This window comes from Phalacrocorax carbo, chromosome 2, assembly GCF_963921805.1.
Source record: "Phalacrocorax carbo chromosome 2, bPhaCar2.1, whole genome shotgun sequence".
In the NCBI taxonomy this organism is placed as follows: domain Eukaryota; kingdom Metazoa; phylum Chordata; class Aves; order Suliformes; family Phalacrocoracidae; genus Phalacrocorax; species Phalacrocorax carbo.
This window is the reverse complement of record NC_087514.1, coordinates 6620014-6639539: the sequence shown is the minus strand read 5'-3', so window position 1 is coordinate 6639539 and position 19526 is coordinate 6620014. Positions and strand designations below refer to the sequence as shown.

Here is a 19526-nt window from a genome sequence, read left to right as displayed (position 1 = left end):
AACACAAATGACAAAGAGAGATATTTGTATTTTATAGATAAAGAAAAAAATGCAAAACATGAAAGGCACCAGGACTTATACCATGCAGCTTGTATTTTGCCAGTTATCTTATGCTTGTTAATTATTTCACGAACATTTATATCTGCAAAGTGTTAAAAAAACCCAACCAACCAACCAAAAAAACCCTAATATATTGGGAACTTCGCATCATGTAATGCTTGTATGTGAATCCAAGCTCCTGAACAAGACAGTTCATTGCTGTCCAGAGGATGATTCAAGTCTCCATTGCAAGGGTCCTTACAATGATATTTAGATGGGTCAGATGAGACTCCCTCAATTCTTGTTCTGCTGAATTCTTATACCAGCAGGCTGTGGTCCTGTGTGACCACTCCAGCACATGCATCATCCACTGTTATTGAGTACCTTAAACTACATATGAAACATCTCATTATCTCAACTGTTTTTGAAAGACTGTTCTAAAAAGACCTCTGGAGGAATACTTCCTATTGACCATCTGCAAGAGTCTTGTCTCTGTAGGTTTGGTCACTTTGGCATCAGGAACCTTTCATCAGAATCTCTGGGACAGCCAGATTGACCATGCAGGATGTTTGTCATGATACCAAAGCACAGAAGTTGTACCAGTCAACTTTCCTAGAAGCTGCTTGGAGGAATCTCTGGGTCAGATTAAAATTTCCACCCAGAAAAATTCTACAGCAATGACTTAATGCTGCTTCTAATTGCTGCCACCTTCTCTCAGATTGATCCATTATCTCGTCCATACAGGTGACAAACTGAGGGGTTTCTGGACCACCAGTGGATTAATGCCTAAGTGTTCTGAGTGTCTATACAGTCACAGTGCTGACACCCCACCATTCAATAAATATAACTATAGGATGAACTTAAACTTCATATTTATAACACACTTATCACTTAAATTCATAGCTGTTGCCACCAATGATAAAATGCTTTATTTTAGAGAAGCTGACCAATGCTTTCAGAAGCATAATTTCCAGAAGATTCATATTACTTATATTGCGGTTAAGGCAGGGACCCTAATAAAAAGAGAAGGTCTGCTATATCTAGCACTCCACAGAGACAGGAAGCAAACATATATTTAGTAAATGATTTCAATTATTTTAGTTTTTCATTTCTCCTGACCTTTGTTTCTCTCCCTCCTTTAACCCTGTTTTTTATTTCTTGCTGAGAAACCAATAGTAGACCCACAGAGGTTCCCTTTTCATGTGATGGGCACACATGACTATGCATGTTGAGGGAGATATGATATATCCCTGTTAATCAAACCAGTGTTGTGAATGTAAAATCTACATCTTGAGAAGAGGATGCCAGTGGTGGGAGAAGGGCAAGTTTTTACCCTGTTTACTGAAACTGCTTGTATGTCAGAAATTATTTTTGTCTTAAAGAGGTTATCATGTAAATATGCTAAGCTGAACTCTAACAGAAGACCAAAGAGGCAAAGGATGTCTTCTTCTGAGCCCCAAAGCAGTGCCTATGGCAGAAATGACATGAAATCCAAAGGGAAAAATAATAACCTTGATAATTTAGAATTAAGTACTTTCAATGAGAAAGTTTCATGAGAAAAAAACAGAAAACTCCTGCATTTAGGTTGACTAATAATATTTTTATAAATATATACTGTATTTATTTTAAAAACTCCGTATTTATGCATACTTGTGTGTGTATAGATTTACATTTCCATTCAGCTATGGAAAAAACTCCAAACCAAAACAACTCCCCCTCATTAATTCACTCATCAATAGAAAATATCTTCTAGATCCCTGGGCCAGACAGTAAAAAATTACTGGCAAATCTGCAACCTTACCATAGTTCAAAGACATGAAAGTCCACAGTGGCCAACGTGCGGATGCCACTCTCTGGTGGCATACTCTGTCTTCTTAGCCTGGTTTCCTCAGCAAACACTGCATATTCAGTCATGCTGTCTGTGTTTGTGTCACTCCACCAGTAGGGCTCCCAGCAATTTTTCTAAATGGTGTCTGAATTTAGCCTTCTTTGAGAAATAGGAAGAAGTCCCCTAGACATTAAATGCCTAAAGGTGTGGTGAAAATAGGCAGCCAAGAAAGAAAGGGGACTTTAAATATTTGTCTAACAAAAAGACTGTAGACTACATATAACAGGCATGGTACACAAACATTCATCCTATCTGGCAGAAAAACAATACATCTCTGTGTTCCCCATCTGTCAGCAGCAGATCTGTGAAGACAATTTTCTTGAGAAATGGGTGACAACCACATAAGCCAGCTCCTATAAGCCTTATTCCTCTAATATCCACTAACAGGAAGACAACAGGCTTATGGGAGAAATAGTTACGGAAAATTGAGAAAATGTAGTACTTTCTATCAAACAAAGTGAAACCTAGAACCAAACATGTAAGATAAAGAGATATATTGGATTAGGATGCACTTGAATGTCCATATTCTATCAACTTAATGTATTACCTTGCTTGTATTTATTTACTAGTCTGCTATATAATATGATGGTTCATTACCCAAAACTCTAAAAAAAAAATATTAAATTAAAAAATATTAAAAAAAAATTATAATATATGTACCTTTGATTTCTATGTCACTTGTAACTTGTCAAAAGTGTCAATAAAGGACAATAGAAAGACATTGACAATATATTGAACTATTTATGCTCACTAAATCTGTTATGTAAGAAAATGTAGGTTGGTATTTCATAAATACAAGATACAATTTGACATTTATATTAACTCTTAGAGTTACTTTGACCAACCACTGGGATGATAATGCAGTAGAAAAAAAAATATTTGAGATTTAGTGAGTCAGATTTAGTGATAATTTATACTTCGTCCAAAATTAGCAGGAAGAAAATATTTTACTTGAGCCCCTTGAAAAACAGGAACCATCAGGTAGATGGTAGAAGAGGTAGATGGTAGATGGTAGAACAGGTAGAAGAGAATTATCCTGGTCAGCTCTAATGGTTGTGTCTCAGGGTTTCAATACTGTAAGTTACTATTCAAAACAGAAGCTGTATGTTTCTTAATTACAAGTGGCTGAGAAAGAAGAAGTCACCATGAAAATATTTGATAGGAAATTTTCCATCTAAAATACCATTCTTGTAAAATAAAAATGCTTCACAGATCACATTGATTTCCCTTAAAGTTCTTCTAGGAGAAAAATCTGGTAATGTCTCATATTGACACTCTTAAAACATTATGATTTTTCACTTCAAATAAAAATTATTATTTCATCAAGATCATATTCAGATAGCAGCATATTATACAGTTTAAAGGTCCAAAACAAAACAAAAATCTTTCTTCCATGCACAGGTGTTTTGGTTTGGTTTTCCAGATTTTTCTTTTAGGAGGCATTTCACAATATTTAAATTCTATTCAATAGCAATGATGCCAAGTCCTGAAATCTCCTGAGCTTGTCTGAAGTCTATTTCCCACATCACTTTGAAAACTGAACCTAGTGTCTGGAGGTCATGTTACATCCTATATATCATCACAGGTGTCTACATTTACGATGACTCTTCGTGTAAAAACACACATAGGGTATTCTCTTGTCTTTAGACAATTCTGATTATGATGAATATGAAGAAAAAAAATTCATTTCCTCCACCTGATCTCTACGGTTATACATCACCATAGAGAAAATTAAAGCCATAAAAACATTTCTTTAGCAGTAAATTAAGCACTTGGGAAGATATATCTTGAAAGTTAGAGCAGGTGTCTGACAGGAGACATGCTGCTTCTGAGATGAACAGTGAATCATCTGGCACAAGAAAAGTCATATGTTTTCCTTTCTCTTTGTTGGGTACACATAAGAAAACGACACCTATTAATCCATATCTTCATCTTGCTATTATTGAGCCTGTGTAGAGAACATTCACAAAGCACAGTGAAGCATCCTTTGGTTAAGAGATGGTAAAGCAACACTGAATAATTATTTTATGGGACAAAAAAAGTGGCTGATTTTCAAACTGTTTGAAAAGAATTGTTTATGCAAGAGAGAGATCATCTTAGATCCATAGATAGAAAGACAGACATATATATATAATAGGTCTTTATATGTAATTTGGAATTTAATATTTGTAAATATACATACACACACACACAGTGTCAATTCTGACCTCCTAAACAAAATAACAGAGTGGAGACATCAAAAGGCCTTAGTACATTGTCCCTTCTCATTAAAGAGAGCCCATGCTGCTTACTCACAGATAAGGAAAGCAAATCCACTCCTTTTGCTGTGATCAAACAAGGACCCCTGAGCTGAAGAACTGCCTTGTTATTACACATCGCTGCAGGCAGCAGGCATAAAGCCAGTCAAGTTTTAAAAGGACACTTGTTAACATATTTTTGTCTCTCCCACCTGTATGTACACACTCACACATACAGAAGGAGATCCTGTCCAGTGCATAACACAATTATGCCATTAGAACTGACGTTCAGGACAACAGAAAATACCAAAAATGTTTTGATTCAACTTTTATGCATAGCAACAGGGAAGGATACATTCAGCAGCTGCTCTGGCTGGGTTGTGGATGGCTTTATGCTATGTAATCATGCAGGTTAGCAGCTGGCACAAGAATTTTGGTCTTTGCATCAATGCTATGTACTGACTGATACTAAATACATGAGTAAATGAAGAAATTAATACATAGGTGCTTCCCAGGATTTTATAGAATCCTAATAGTTCTGTTTTAAAAAGTTTGTAATTAATTACATAGGTGGCAATGACCAAAGTTTAACACATACTCCAGTTTGCTCACAGAGGAATGGTGAGATTACTATCTAGCAAAACTTTTGTATTTGGGCTGTAAATATATCCAACTTAGCTTATCACTCTGGTCTCCACAGCACATAGAGAGGAACAGGCATTTTTGGAGCACAGTTCATCCCCTCTACTTCAAATGTTGATGTTATAATGCATCATTCCCTAGAAATGCTCCTTGATTTCCACAGACTCTGCATGAAGGAAAATTAAGCTAGAGGCTCACATGCAGACAACTGAGAGATGGGCAGAGAAGTTTCACCCATTACTAAAAAAAATGAAAGTAATTAATACAGCTTTGAACTGTCCTTTCCCAGTGTACCTTGCATTTTAGGGCTTAGAGATAACAGAGCTGCTATTTTAATTTACTTTTTAAATTCACCAGCTTTTGGAGAAAGAATCAGGATTTAATTGGGGGGTTGTATTTATGTCAGCCTGCAAATACTGAAATATCAATGGCAATAAAAACAACACATAAAGATTAACAGGCTCCGGTTTTATATTGCGGTTGTCATCTATAAAATCTGAAGTGCATCATAAATAAGTCAGTACCATTTTCCATGTTTTACATTTCAGAAAACTAATGCTGAGAAAGATCACCTGAGCAACTCTTTTCAGGTGCAGGTAGAGGAAGACAACTGCAGGGCATCCTGAATTGGAATAGATATTTTCTTCCCTCAAACGGTATGAATGGTTCAGACATAATGATTTGGATTTTTCACCCGGCGGTAACTGCTGGCTGCAAGGAGCTGACAACCAGTCCCAGGGCATGTATTTATTTGGGTCTGTCATGGTTTTAGCTGGGATAGAGTTAGTTTTCTTCACTCCAGCTGGCATAGTGCTGTGCTTTGAACTTGGCATAAAAAAATGTTGAGATAACACACAGATGTTTTGGCTGTTGCTGGGTAGCACTTGTACCAGTCAAGGACTTTTCCAGCTTCCCGTGCTCTGCCGGGTGCACAAGAAGCCTGGAGAGGAGGGGGCACAGCTAAGAGAGCAGATTCGAACTGTCCAAAGGGATATTCCATAGCATGTAACGTCATGCCCAGTATGTTACCTGGGAGGGGCTGGCTGGGGGACGGAGGCAGCAATCGCGGCTTGGGGATGGGCAGCGTCTGTCAGTGGGTGGTGAGCGGCTCTATCATTTGTGTTTCTGTGGCTTTTTTTTTCCTTTTTTTCTTCCTTTTCCATTTAATTATATTATCATTATTGTTATTATTATCATAATCATTATTATAATTATTATTTTATTGTAATTATTAAACTGTGCTTATCTCAACCCACAAGTTCTTTTGCTTTTCCGATTCTCTTCCCCATCCCACAGAGGTGGGGGGAGTGAGCGAGCAGCTGCGTGGTGTTTAGCTGCTGACTGAGGCTGAACCACGACAGGGTCTAGTATAAGACTGGAATTCCTCTAACTTAGAGAAAAAGCAGGAACCGAAGGCACCTGAGATGGAAGTGGTGTGTAGGGAAGTGAAGGTCCCATCTTGCATTGTCCTCAGAGTGATCCCTGCAGGAGGGTATGGGCATGGCTGATGCAGGAGTCAACTGAAGATACCTTGCCAGAGCTTGTGGGCTAGTTCAGACCTGGCAAACAAATTAGTTAAAACCAGTTCTCTTGCAGATGCCATTTCTCTCATAGAGTTTGGCACGATATGCTATTTAACACAATGAACTTCTATGATACTGCATGCACTGAACTACTTGGCTCAGCGTTGCTTTCTGATGCAGACCCAGAGCAAATGGTCACTCTGAAATGCTCTTTATTTGATAAAAGCAACAGCGAGGACCACTGCTTCCTATTTAGAGATGCCAGGCTCTATTAAATACTGCCAGTCACTGCCGGAGAGAAAGTGACTTCAGGCTTGGATCTCTGTTCACATATGACTAGAGCTACAGGAAAAATGCATTTTACAGTTTGATGCCCAAACCAGGAAAAAAAGAATGTGCTACTTCAACTTAGAAAGAAAGTATTTCCTTGTTCAGAGTGAAATGAAACACCCTTCTTTTTTTTTATTTTTTTAAAGACATTTTGATAGTGTTTGCAAGTTATCTAATTTTTGTGGCTTCACATTTCAAGACTTGTAACTTAGGTACCATAATAGACCTTGTACACCCTCTTAATGTGCTACAGGTGCAAGTTAAAACATACCTTAAACTCATCTGTACATTGTGAAGCTAAACAAATTGCCACGTGATGAATCAAGTAACATAACACAGGATGTCACAGCAATTTTTTAAGCTGGTGAACAGTAAACAGTACGATGGAGAGAGGATGTTCGTATAGAAAATATATTCCAACCTTCTATAGTACATGCCTATTTCACAGTTTCCCATAAAGGTGGTGAACGGAACTCAGCGATCACATCACCCTTTCCTATCTCTGACCACAGTATTTGGGCTCTCCCACTTGTTAAGAAAAAGTCATACCAATGGGCTACAACATATAAGAGGAGACCTAGGCTGACACTGCATCCTCTGCATGTCATTCAGTTTTGAGAAAAAACCTGTTGCACTGCACTTATCCCACTGCTACTCCATTTAGGCTTCCTGAAATTAGGTTCCTTTTTTTGCCCTTCCAAACTGTTAACAGAAGTTGCCTCAAAAGTCAATATCACAGTGATCAAACATTTTATGAGTCTATTTTTAAGGTGGAGTATTGTCGCTGGATTCAGAGAAAGAGGGTCCTGACTGATATCCTGCCAGTAACCACAGGCTCAACTCAGCAGTCTCATTAAAGAAATCTGCCTATAGAAACCAAGCTTTCTTTGTTTATGCAGCAGGTGATACCAATGGAAGCTTAGCCTGGGCCTAGTGAAATTTCCCAACAAACTGCGCTTGAGTTGTGTGATGACCTTGAGACAGCAGTACACAGAGCTGCCATTTTAAGCTTAAAAACCCCAACCACTTTGCATTCTGCTACTCTCTAAAACAAAACTATATTCAGATACAAAGCAGAGTTAATTACTTCAAACACTGGAGCACCAACTTGTCATAAGATAAAGGATGGAGTTTTGGTGTTACTGCAGCCTGAAAAAATTGTTTGTTTTGACGACTGTGTTCCAAACCTGCAGGCTGAATAAAAGATATCAGTCAGGAAGTTCTGGTACTTACAACCCTGCTTGTATACATGTCGTGTCCAAGTTATACACAGCTGTAACTTGAGTTAGAGAAATGTATTTTAATTGAAGGGTGACCTCATTTGTCTAGCCCATTGACTATGTATCAGCATTACCTATCAGCTGAGCAGAGACAGAAAAAGCCCACAGCTAGCAAACAGGGAATTTGGTAACAAAGTGGTCATGGGTCCTGGTCTACGGCAAAAGAGAAGGAGAAATTAGATGGAGACATAAGACTGGAGTCTTACTTTGGAACATCTGTAATAAGAAATGGGAGGAAATGGATTGCTGGTTACTCCAAGTAGTAGTCTCTTTCTGCACCTCTTCTTTCATGACTGGTGTAAGACTTACAAGTAGAAATAGAATTTGCTTCTCAGATGTCATTGACATGAGTGTGTTTGACATTTGCGCAGAAGGAAAGATTCAAAAGCAAAGACAGGAATCCTCCTGTCCAAAGAAAGGAATATGTAAAGAACCAGGCAGGACAAAAATGCAGAAGGGATAGAAAAATATTATAAAAATCAAGTCCCACTTAAATGAGATGATGAATTTCCTCATTTTCTGTTCACATTTTGCAGAAAAGACCTCTTTAAGTCTGATGCTACCACTAGCAAAATCTGAGGACCATTATTCAAGCATCATGCAATGATATAAGAGATGTATCCTTGTCTTGGGGAACCTAGAATTCAAAAAGGCCAGACAAAAAAATATAAAACCAAACCAAACAAAAACAAACAAAAAAAAAACCAAACCGAGAGAGACAAAACAGGATCTCTGTGCATTACAGCATTTGCCTGTACTCCCTACCAATCTAATGGCCTGAGCCTTTGCTCTAACTGGTATTAGCTGTGGGGAACATATATCTACTGTCTTGCAACATGGCCTGGTGACATCAAGAAGCAAAGAAGTCTTGTGAATTATTTTAATAGAAAGTGTATAGGGAATTGGAATTGGAATTTGTGATATGTTGTCATTCCTGCCTATGAACAGGCTGTTTATGAATTGTACCGTTTGCTTTTTAGACTACTTCTGCAGGTGGCCAAGATCACTTTGAATACTGTCATTCTACTCCCACTGGCTTCGCTTCTGAAGTTAGTTTTACAATAGGTATCATCTCAAAATAGGTTCCCAGTGGGTCATCTGGGTTCTTGATCACAGATAGTCTCATAGGATAGAAGGGATATGGTGCCAACCATGCCCACCCAAATCTATTCATTTGAGAACTTTGCTCAGAATTTAGTGTGGAGATCTCTATAATCAAAGCAGTTGCTGCATGCTGGCTAATTAGCTTTGTCTTCACAAATGGAGATAAAAATTAGAACAATCATAACACTATTTCTGATCTCTTCCTTAGCTTGGTAAATTTAAACATTAAGAATGCTGTCAAACCATGGCTAAAGAGGAAATATTTAGTTGTCTTTTGGCAGTGACAAAGTACTTCAACCTTTATGCATTCATTTTTTTAAGCAGTTTGACATTTCGTTATTAAAGCAGATTTTCTATTTTGTTGTTTCTTTCAGTCCATTACACAGCCACAGTGTTACCATGTAAGTTCTTGTAAGTCATATGCAGGTGGGAAGAAATCATATTTCTATTGATAGCACCATTATTTTTTATTATCACCTGCAAATGTTGTTGTATACCCCCCTCTTTCTACTAGGTTCATGACTGACTTCTCATTTTCCCCCAAAGATGTGAACAAAATATGCTGATTTTTATAGGCTCTGTCAAATGGGATCAGAACATAAGTCCAACAAGTCTTGCATTTTTCAACCCATCGTACTTAAATGTTATCAAATACTGACTAAGGAGACAGAGGCAAACAAAGAAAAGAAAATCCAAACCTAAGCCCTGACAACTTCAGAAATCGCATACCTTCAGGCAAAGTCTTCCTCAAATTGCTCAAATATTAGTTTATGCCACAGCCCTCACACTTCCTATCCTTTCTGATCGAGGACTGTAGGAATTGTTAGTGCCGTCATTTTGCACAGTTGTGGCAAATCCTACAAAGTTCACAGAAGCACCTTCCAGCAACGTGTTACCCAGTTATCTTACAGTCTATAAAAATGGAGAAAAACAAAAGGATCGTTTTATTGGTTCTAAATATGCTATTTTTCAGGTTACCTGAATTTTGTCCATTATTGTATTGTGAAAAATAATCAGGAGATGATCTTTTGCAAGATTCTACTCCAAGGTTTATTGCAAAACCAAGTAAAGCAAATAAATTTCCATTCCTTTCCCAGTTATTTTGCTGAAGATAATTTTGTGGCTCAGAGACTTCCATTGTTCAGATGATTCAAGTTTTCAAAGTGACCAAATGAGATCCATTGGATTTTTCTCTTAGCAATGCCTCAAAACCTGGAGCATTACTTTATTTCAACCATTCACCCCCAAAAATAATAATTTACAGCCCTGGTTACAGGCACCTTTCTTCTTACAAACAGTCCGCACAATAAATGCTCCACTTTGGCCTAGGTGCTATAATGCTGGTCTCTTTTTCTTTGATGTGGGGGGATGTGGTTTCTATGCCTTTTGCTGCCAGGAAACAGCTCAATGTCTAATGTTGTCATTATGCTCCATTCCTGAAGTCTTCACTTATGACACCCTCAGACAATGAATAATTTATAGCTCTTTGACATGCGTGCAAACATACATCAAATTGCAAAGCCAATTATAAAACAATATACAGTCCTTTTTATCACTTCAGAAATCCACAATTTCTATTTTAACACTGAAACAGGAGTAATGGCTAATCAGAAACTTTCCTTGGTATGTTACTTTAAGGCAATTATATTAATTTGCTATAATTTACTGCAACAAAATTGGGAACTTTTGAATAGCTGGAGATGTATAAATTTGCATAAGTATTACATTTTCACAGAGTCATTTTCCTAGCCCAGTAGATACCTCCTGTATTATGCATAGTACATGTACCAGCCCTCAAGTAATTTACACTCAAAGACAATCAAATTTCATGAGCCATGAGTAGCTTACCATTTAGTCTGTAGGCCATCATTTTATGGTTTTAAATAAAATACTTTTAGTGAGTTCAGTAAAGGAGAAAGAGGGTTTGACTGACAGCTATGGAGAGTCAAATTATTTTTTTACAAAAGAAATGCAATACTTAGAGCAGAAAAGGTGCTTTACCACCCCCAGGAACATGACAGCACTGCTTTGGAGGTACCCCTCTGTCCTGTTCAGGCTTTCACCTTTGCTTCTTATCAGCCAACTCTGTCTACCAATGCCAGGTAGACCTAATTCCAACAGAGACATTGCAAACCGCTTCAAGACCTAACAAAAATCTGTGAGATGACAATGGCTTTTGGTTTGGGCCATTAAAAAGCAAACATATAGTGCCTTCAGCTGACTTTATGGCTTTCTCTTGCACATGGGAAGAGTTTGGGAACATCTTGGGAGACCTTATTGCAGCCTTTCAATATTAGGGGACTTATGAGAAAGATGGGGACTGACATTTTAATAGGGCCTGTAGCAATAGGACAAGGGATAATGGTTTTAAACTAAAAGAGGGGAGATTCAGTTTATATATAATGAAGAAAATTTTTACAGTGAGGGTGGTGAAACACTGGAACAGGTTGCCCATAGTGGTTGTAGATGCTCTTCCCTGAAAACCTTCTAGGTCAGGTTGGACGGGCCTCTGAACAACCTGATCTAGTTGAAGATGTCCCTGTTCATTGCAGGGGAGCTGGAATAGATGGCCTTTAAAGGTCCATTCCAACCCAAACCATTCTATGATTCTATGAACATGACAAGGAAGAAAAGTGATGGGAATAGGCTGTTGGCCTTATCGGACTTACTAGAAACCAGAGGCTACAGATGAATGAAACTGCAGCTCCTTCACACTTCATGACACACCCAGCTAACCTGGAAGTGACTGAGTGCACAGACAGCACGAATGCACCAGACCTTATTCAAAAACCATACTATGAAGCTGGGAACAGCAGAGGTAAATAGTATTGTAAAACCAGACTGACTAGAAGCTTGATTTCTCAAGGTTTATGCCAGTCAAAGTAGTAGTATAAACTCATATGCATCTGACTATGTCTAGATTACCCTAAATAAACCTTTAGATCCAGATTCTTACCTGAAAACTCACACCTCTAACTGCCTGAATACTCACACACCTTTCTTGGTTATGCAAAGAGCTTCCTTGAAGTATTACCCAATTCTGCACAAAATTTTTTTTTGCCACTCATCAAAACACTCCAGTTCAGACTCTGAACATGTGATTAAGTCAAGTCAACTTCACTGTTCTTGTACTGAAGAGCTTCTAAAAATATTCTTATCTTGCCATGAAGCTTCAAAAAATGCTTTGTCTATATTGGCTAAACTTTTGCCTCTCTCTGGCAATACTTTTGAGAATCGTAACACACTGACCCATGTCTATTCTCTTAGCCCATCTTTTTTTATGGTTGTCAGACTGCTGAAACTTATCCGATTCTCGGAGAACTTGTCACATCATTGGAGCAGGGGCAGCTGTTTATGCACAAGCTGGTGTCATGGGGACTGCACTTGTAAGCGTCCCTCCCAGGCACTGCACCAAAACTTGTAATTCATATTAGCCGTGAAACTGATTCTTGGGTCATTGTGACTGGCGTGATGACTTTGAACAGAGGTACGGGCTCTTGCTGTCACTTGAAGATTTGTTTCCACAAAACAAGATAAAATCGTTGGAAAAAGAGGGAACCTCTTTTCTCATTCTCCAGTCCCCAAGCTGCTGTCTGGGACACCTGCCAATGGCAAAGGCTTAGCTTCCAGATGATGGATCTCAACTGTGCTGTTGTTGGCATCTGGGCTCCTGTTGGAAAAGCCATCAGCTCGGAAGCTATGAGAGTTGATTAGATGTCCTTTCAAGAACTCTGTCATCATCAGTCAGTGGGAATTATTGTAGTGTTCTTTAGGGCATATGAGGATAATTTTTCAACAAAGTACCACTGGGAAAAAACTACAGACAAGAAAGAAAATCTGAAACATAGAGCACTCCATCAAAATGTAGAGAGCAGCCAAGTCCTCTTCCGAAAGTGAAGAGTAGAAAGGCTGTTCCTGCTGCTCATGTACTCCATTTCAGGGAAGAAAGATAGAAACATCTGTCCCAAGCCCCTCCTATAAACTTCCTCAAAAATCAGTGCTGAAATCTGTAGAAAGGGAAATTTTTATTTGAAAGAATGTCAGTCAAGTGAATGACTGTACAAACCACATCAGTGGAGTTCAGCCCCAAAGTGAGAAATTATGGTGATAGGAGCCAAATTCTTCAGTATATAACTGTAATAGTAGCTGTGAAAGAAAAATAGATCCTTCATGCTCAGTCTGCCTTTACCACTCTACTTACAACAACTCTAAATTAGCCATAAAAAACCTCTTTTCAGTTATACCAGTCTAGGTGTGACTGACTTTTTCACAGTGGCATGCAAACAGTGAGATTTGTAAAGAGAATGCAGCAGTATGACTCTTTCCAATACATAAGCATTGCAGAAAAATAAATTTTAAGAAGTGGAATTTCCTATGCAAATTCTATTGACATTCAAAAGGAATCAATTATCAGTACAATTTGAGCAATTCCTGAGGATTTTCTCCAGAGGAGATTCCATCACCATCCTCTCTGGAGTCTCACAAGAATCTCCAGAGGATTTCATGACATTTTAATTGAACACCCACGGTGAAAAGATTGCAAAGCTTTTTCAACAATTTTTAGGCCTAATCCCAAATTAATCTCAGTTTTGAACGCTATCATAATGCAGATCATTGCCTTGCAGAACCCTGCATATGTGAGATAAAAAAGAGCCACAGAAAAGAAATATGCCAGTGATTAAAGAAACCAGTTATTGTCACATTATTTGTTGCGATGTTTTCTGCTTGCCCTGGCTTCAGCTGGGATAGAGTTGATTTTCATCCTAGTAACTGGTACAGTGCTGTGTTTCAGATTTAGGATGAGAACAATGTTGATAACACACTGATGTTTTGGGTGTTGCTGAGCAGTTTTTACACTAAGTCAAGGACTTTTCAGCTTCTCACACTGCCCTGCCAGCGAGGAGGCTGGAGGTGCACAAGAAGCTGGGAGGGGGCACAGCCAGGACAGCTGACCCAAACTGGCCAAGGGGATATTCCATACTGTATGACGTCATGCCGAACAAGAACTGGGGGGAGCTGGCGGGCGGGGAGGAGGTGCAGCCACTTCTTGGGAATTGGCTGGGCATTGGTCAGCAGGTGGAGAGCAACTGCATTGTACATCATGTTTTGTATATTCTTTTATCATTATTATTATTATTTTCCCTTCCTTTTCTGTCCTATTAAATTGTCTTTACCTCAACTCACAAGTTTCACCTTTTCCCTGAGTCTCTCCCACATCCCACTGTGGGGGAGTGAGCGAACGGCTGTGTGGTGTTTAGCTGCCTGCCAGGTTAAACCACAACACTGCTATAGCTAGGAAATCATTTAGTTCTTTCTAAAGATCAGCCATTTATCTTCAGGCAACTGGAGATTAAAGACTTCATCAGCAATTATTGCAAATTGTGCCTTGAACACACTGATTAGAGATAGTTGTCATTATACCTTATAAAGAACAGTATATCAGCTCTCAGAATAATTATGCATTGGACATCTGCTGGAGTCCCAATCACATCTAATCACCAGTTGCATGAGCAAGACCCTGCAAGAATCCTGTTCCTTTAAAAATGCCCATTACAAATTCATGTTAATACATGAAAGATGTGCTTTCCATACCTCACTCACAGCAATAAAGCTGTTTCCATGTAAAAATAATAATTTAGGTTAAAATTCTGGTGTGGACTACACTTCTGCAGTCTAGATTAGTTATATGGAGTAATTATAAGTAAAAGTTATTTTAAATACTGACATTTTTAAAAATTTATTTTTTAAAACATAAAATAATATATATGAGCTATCCTACCTATATAAGTTATAAATTGGTAAAATCAGAATATTAACTCAGCCTTAACTTCGTAAATAATCAGGCATTGTTTTTAAAAAATCTCTCTTCATACACAGTTAAGAAAAATTTTTTTAAAAGTAGGAAATAATAGGAAATGTTTGGCAACTTCACAGCCCTCATAACACATCAGGTCCTTTTTTTTCTTTTTTTTCTAGGAGGAGGTAGAGAACCTCTGCTAGTTTCAAAGGGTAAAAAGAGAAAAATACACATTGTCCTTCCTTTAAAGGAAACAGTGGCGTTTTAGTCTTTTGCAAAGTTTTAGTTCTTTTGCAAAGCTAACACCGGTTTTTTTCTTCTTGTCTTGCCTTGCCTTCACTCACCCATACCTCTCTCCCTCAGACTTCTCCGTTCCCTCCCCCCCTCCGCCCCGTCTTTCTAATACAATTGTGTTTTGGGGTCAGGGCGCAGCAGATGCCCTGGGAGGGGTGGGGGGGTGGGGGAAGGAACAATGGAATAAAGTTAGAAAGATGGCTTCTGTGCAAATAAATACAAAAAGTATCACAGGAATCTCTACATTAAGATTTTTAACAGGAATGGAGTTTACAATTATATATTCCTCTTCTTCCAGCTAAACTGGGATTTCAGGGCATACCACAGTTCCCTCACTGGATCCTACATAGACTGTTCTCTGATGCACAACTTTCCTTTTTCAATAGCTGAAAAAGTAAAGTATCATGACGAAAGAGCCATAACTATAGAGAAGGAAAGAAGAATAAAACACAGGTGACTCTGATGTGACATATAAATGTGGGTTTGAGTAATGTTGTGGTGTTAGCCTGAAACAGCCTAAGTTTTCCATATGTTGCTGAAAAGATGAAAATATTAGCAACCTATCTGTGGAAAAGAACTCTTATCATCAATGCAATTTTATTTCAGTGACACACCTAGTTTTTGTATTATGCCAGGCATAAACTTTTTGTCTTTTGGGATAGCTACATCAATGCTGGATGGAAGAAGAACACTTCTTATCAAACACCAGTGCCTTATTAATGGGAAGGCATTCGAATAATCAATCTGATTACTTAGAAGTCAGTTTATCTGCAGTGGAACTGCTATCCAAATGAAAATAAGATTACTGTGAGTAGGGTTTATTAATAATACCCAGTATGTCATTGACTCAACTTGATTATAACACAGCAGGCATGTGATGCACAATATTACAAAGACATTAGAACAACCTGATAACAATGGATACAGAAGAGACGTATGGTAGAGGGCAAGGCATAAAAATGCTAAAGTGTAAGTGACCATTCGGTTTTCAGTTGTGCAAGGAACATCTTCTTTTTATTTTATTTTAGATGTAGGATCTGTGTATATTTTTCAGTGTCCAGCTCTTACAGCTGCTGAGATCACCTGAAAGCATGAGTCAGTGTGACGTTCAGATACAGACCTCGTAACATCTGAAACAACACCTTGAACTTCCTCACAGAGAAAAGCAATTTAGCAGACCCAGAGGGGAATTCAGATGCCCCTGAGGGAAGCCAGTCACACACAGTTCATGAGTCTGTTTCATCCCTCCAAATCACCCAAGCCTGCAGTCAGTATAGATTATGGGCTGAAGAGAGCTTGAGAAAGTACTAGTACTTTTTCTTATTCTGTAGATTGCTCTCTCCTGGTTTTTTGACCATGAAAGCATCTTCCTTCATATTTATCTGACAACAAAAATTTCTCATGTCAATAATAATATCTTTGTTGTCTTAATTTTGCTTGAAAGGAAAAGTGTAGTATAGATAGAGAGAAAGTATCAGAGAGAGGGGGAAGGAGGAATGGAGGAAGGGAAGATCTCTGTCTGCTGGGTAGATGACTGGGAAGAGAGTGGAAGACAAAAAAAAAACCTCCAAGGCTTGAATAGAATGAATTATTATATCTACTCTGAAGAATAAAGAGGTAAAATGGGATGTATGACCTAGAGATGATATGTCAAGACAAGAGTCCTCTACTTTGTATTCAAGAGGTGTCTGGAAAATGAGTTAGTAGTATTAACATCAGATTTGAGCACAATTCTGGCTTTTCTGAGGGCTTCGCACTATTGTAAATCCAGCCACTATTCTGCTAAAGCTATGTGTTCAAAACTTGTCTGAACCATGTGTGGTGAGTTGACCTTGGTGGGCAGCTTGGCCCACCAAGCTGCTCTATCAGTCCCCTTCCTCAACAGGACAGAGGGAGTAAAATACAGCAAAAAGCTCATGGGTGAAGATAAGGACAGAGAGATCACTTACCAGTTATCGTCATGGCCAAAACAGACTCTACTTTGGGAAATTAATTTAATCTATTACCATTAAACGAATAGAATAAGAAATAAAAACAAGTATAAAAACATCTTCCTTCAGGGCACAGCTACCTGCTCCAGTGTAGGGTCCTCCACGGGCTGCAGTGCAACAACCTGCATCACCATGGTCTTCACTACAGGCTGAATGGGAATCTCTGCTCTGGCACCTGGAGCACCTCCTCTCTTCCTTCTTCACTGACCTTGGTGCCAGCATAGTTGTTGCTCTCACATTTTCTCACTTTTATTTCTCACAGCTGCTGCACAGCTTTTTTTTTACCCTTTCTTAAATATATTATCACAGAGGAGCTACCACCATTGCTGGTAGGCTCAGCTCTGGCCGGCAGCGGGTCCATCTTGAAGCCAGCTGGCTGACATGGGGGCAGCTTCTATTGCTTTCTCAGAGAAGCTGTCCCTGCTCCCAACCCCCTTCGCTACCAAAACCTTGCCACATAAACACAATGCACATTAGTCTGTCTACTGAGTACGATGACACTAGTGAGGGCAAAGTTTACTCATGAGCAAGTCTGCTTCATGACTTTGTAGAATTTATGCCAAACCTATGAATATTAATAAACTGTGGAGTTAGTAAGTGCCTCAAACACAGTGAACTACTGATTACCTGGGGTTTAAGCCATGCAGCTCCTAGACTTGAGGAAGAGGGTGATGTAGGATTGATTTAGAGCTCCTACCCATGACAAGCTTCCACTCAAATGGAATTATTCTGGAAAAATAATCTGGCTGCAACCAGGGGGAAAAAGCTCTTTTTGCTTTACTCATAATACGTAAACCCGAAACAAGGGAAGTCTCAGTTGTTTGCAGTCTTACAGAGAACTGAATAATCAGATTCAGTTCCCTAGAAAAGACATCAGACAGAAGACACTTGCTCAGGAGATGCATCTTAAGAGCTTAAGCCTGGAGACTTCTCAGATCAAGGAAAACACAGAAATTTACATAAAAAGTAGAAGGATCCAAACTCAGCTTTGCAGGGATGAAAACAAAACAAAACAAAAGAGAACAAAAAGCTGGATAGGCCAACATTAACTGTTTCACACTATCTTATGACATAAAAAGGAACTAACCAAAGTCTCTTTAAAAGTCATTTTCCCATGTCCTCCTGCCCAATGAAGCTTTGTCTGCCGTGGAAGACAAGATACATTAATTGTTCTAGCCTAGATTTAACCAGTTGCATCAAATTAGGGTAGCTTACAAATAAAGTCTGTTATATAGTGGTATATTTTGAGTTAAGGTATCCAACAGTCACTAACTTGGACATGCAGTAGGCAAGGTCTAACCAAAAATATATATAAAGCGAGTAGAGTTCTGCAGTTTTCAGCTAATGAAAAGGGTAGGATCCATTCTCATGCCCACTGATGGTAGCTGCAAAATTCCCCAAACTGGAACATGTCTATAGTCCAGTCGAAGTTACATTTAACAAATACATTCAAACAACCTGGAATGGAATTTACAAACTTGTAAAGGGAAATAAACTTGACCCAGTGCAAAGCATTGCAGCACTGTAAGACAAATTATTCCTCTTCTTCCTTCAGTCCCTTGTGGCTTGATATAAACTCCCAGATAAACCATCAGTCAGTGACAAGGACCTCACTTGGACTTAAGTTTACCTCCACAGCAGTTTCTTTTCTATCTCTGAATTTTCATTTATTTATGTTAAATCAAAAGAAATAGTCTTTGCCCATTATCATACATCATGGATAGCATATGCAAAAGGCCATCACAGTCTATTAAATTAAAATGCTCAGATCAAGAGCAGATGTCATGACTTACAGAGGTTTCTGGAGCTAAGCAAATACACATCTGACCATGTGGAGGTGAAGTGTATAGCATTATATCTATGATTATTTGGTGTGTGATGTTTGGATGACCTGCGGCGTAGCAGAGTGCTAAAGCCGGTTCAAGATAGAGTGCTTTCATTTTGGTATTGAATAGGTCACCTGCTAGGAAAATAATTATGCTGTCATTAAAAAAAAGAAAATCACAACAAAAAAAAACCCCACAAACCAACCCTATAATCAAAGAAGATTAGTCAACAGAGATAGGTAGAAAATAGAGTTTGCAGCTATGGAAAACATTTGGGAAGGAAATAAGGTTTTCTAATCACACCAGACAAAGAGTAAAAGGAAAAATGGGAGTGGAGAGTTAGTCTTTCCATTTATTTTCTTACAATCGAGTTTTGCCCAAATGATAATGAAGAGTAGGAACAACTCTCCAAAGAAGCTTCTCTCTCATGTGTGATGTACAGAAATTCGTCTACAAAGACAAATGCTTGAATCAGTGATTTAAATTTATATGTTGTGACTGTCTACCAGAAACAGAGGTTGAGGTCAGTTTGTTTGCCAAAAGCATACAATGACCCAAGATAGCACCCTCAGGCC

The 19526-nt window shown here is 38.6% G+C and overlaps 1 protein-coding gene across 1 annotated transcript in view; it reads right to left on the bottom strand.

Moving 5' to 3' along the window:
* FAM135B (family with sequence similarity 135 member B) overlaps positions 1-19526 on the bottom strand; it is a 149847-nt gene that overhangs the window by 39327 nt on the left and 90994 nt on the right.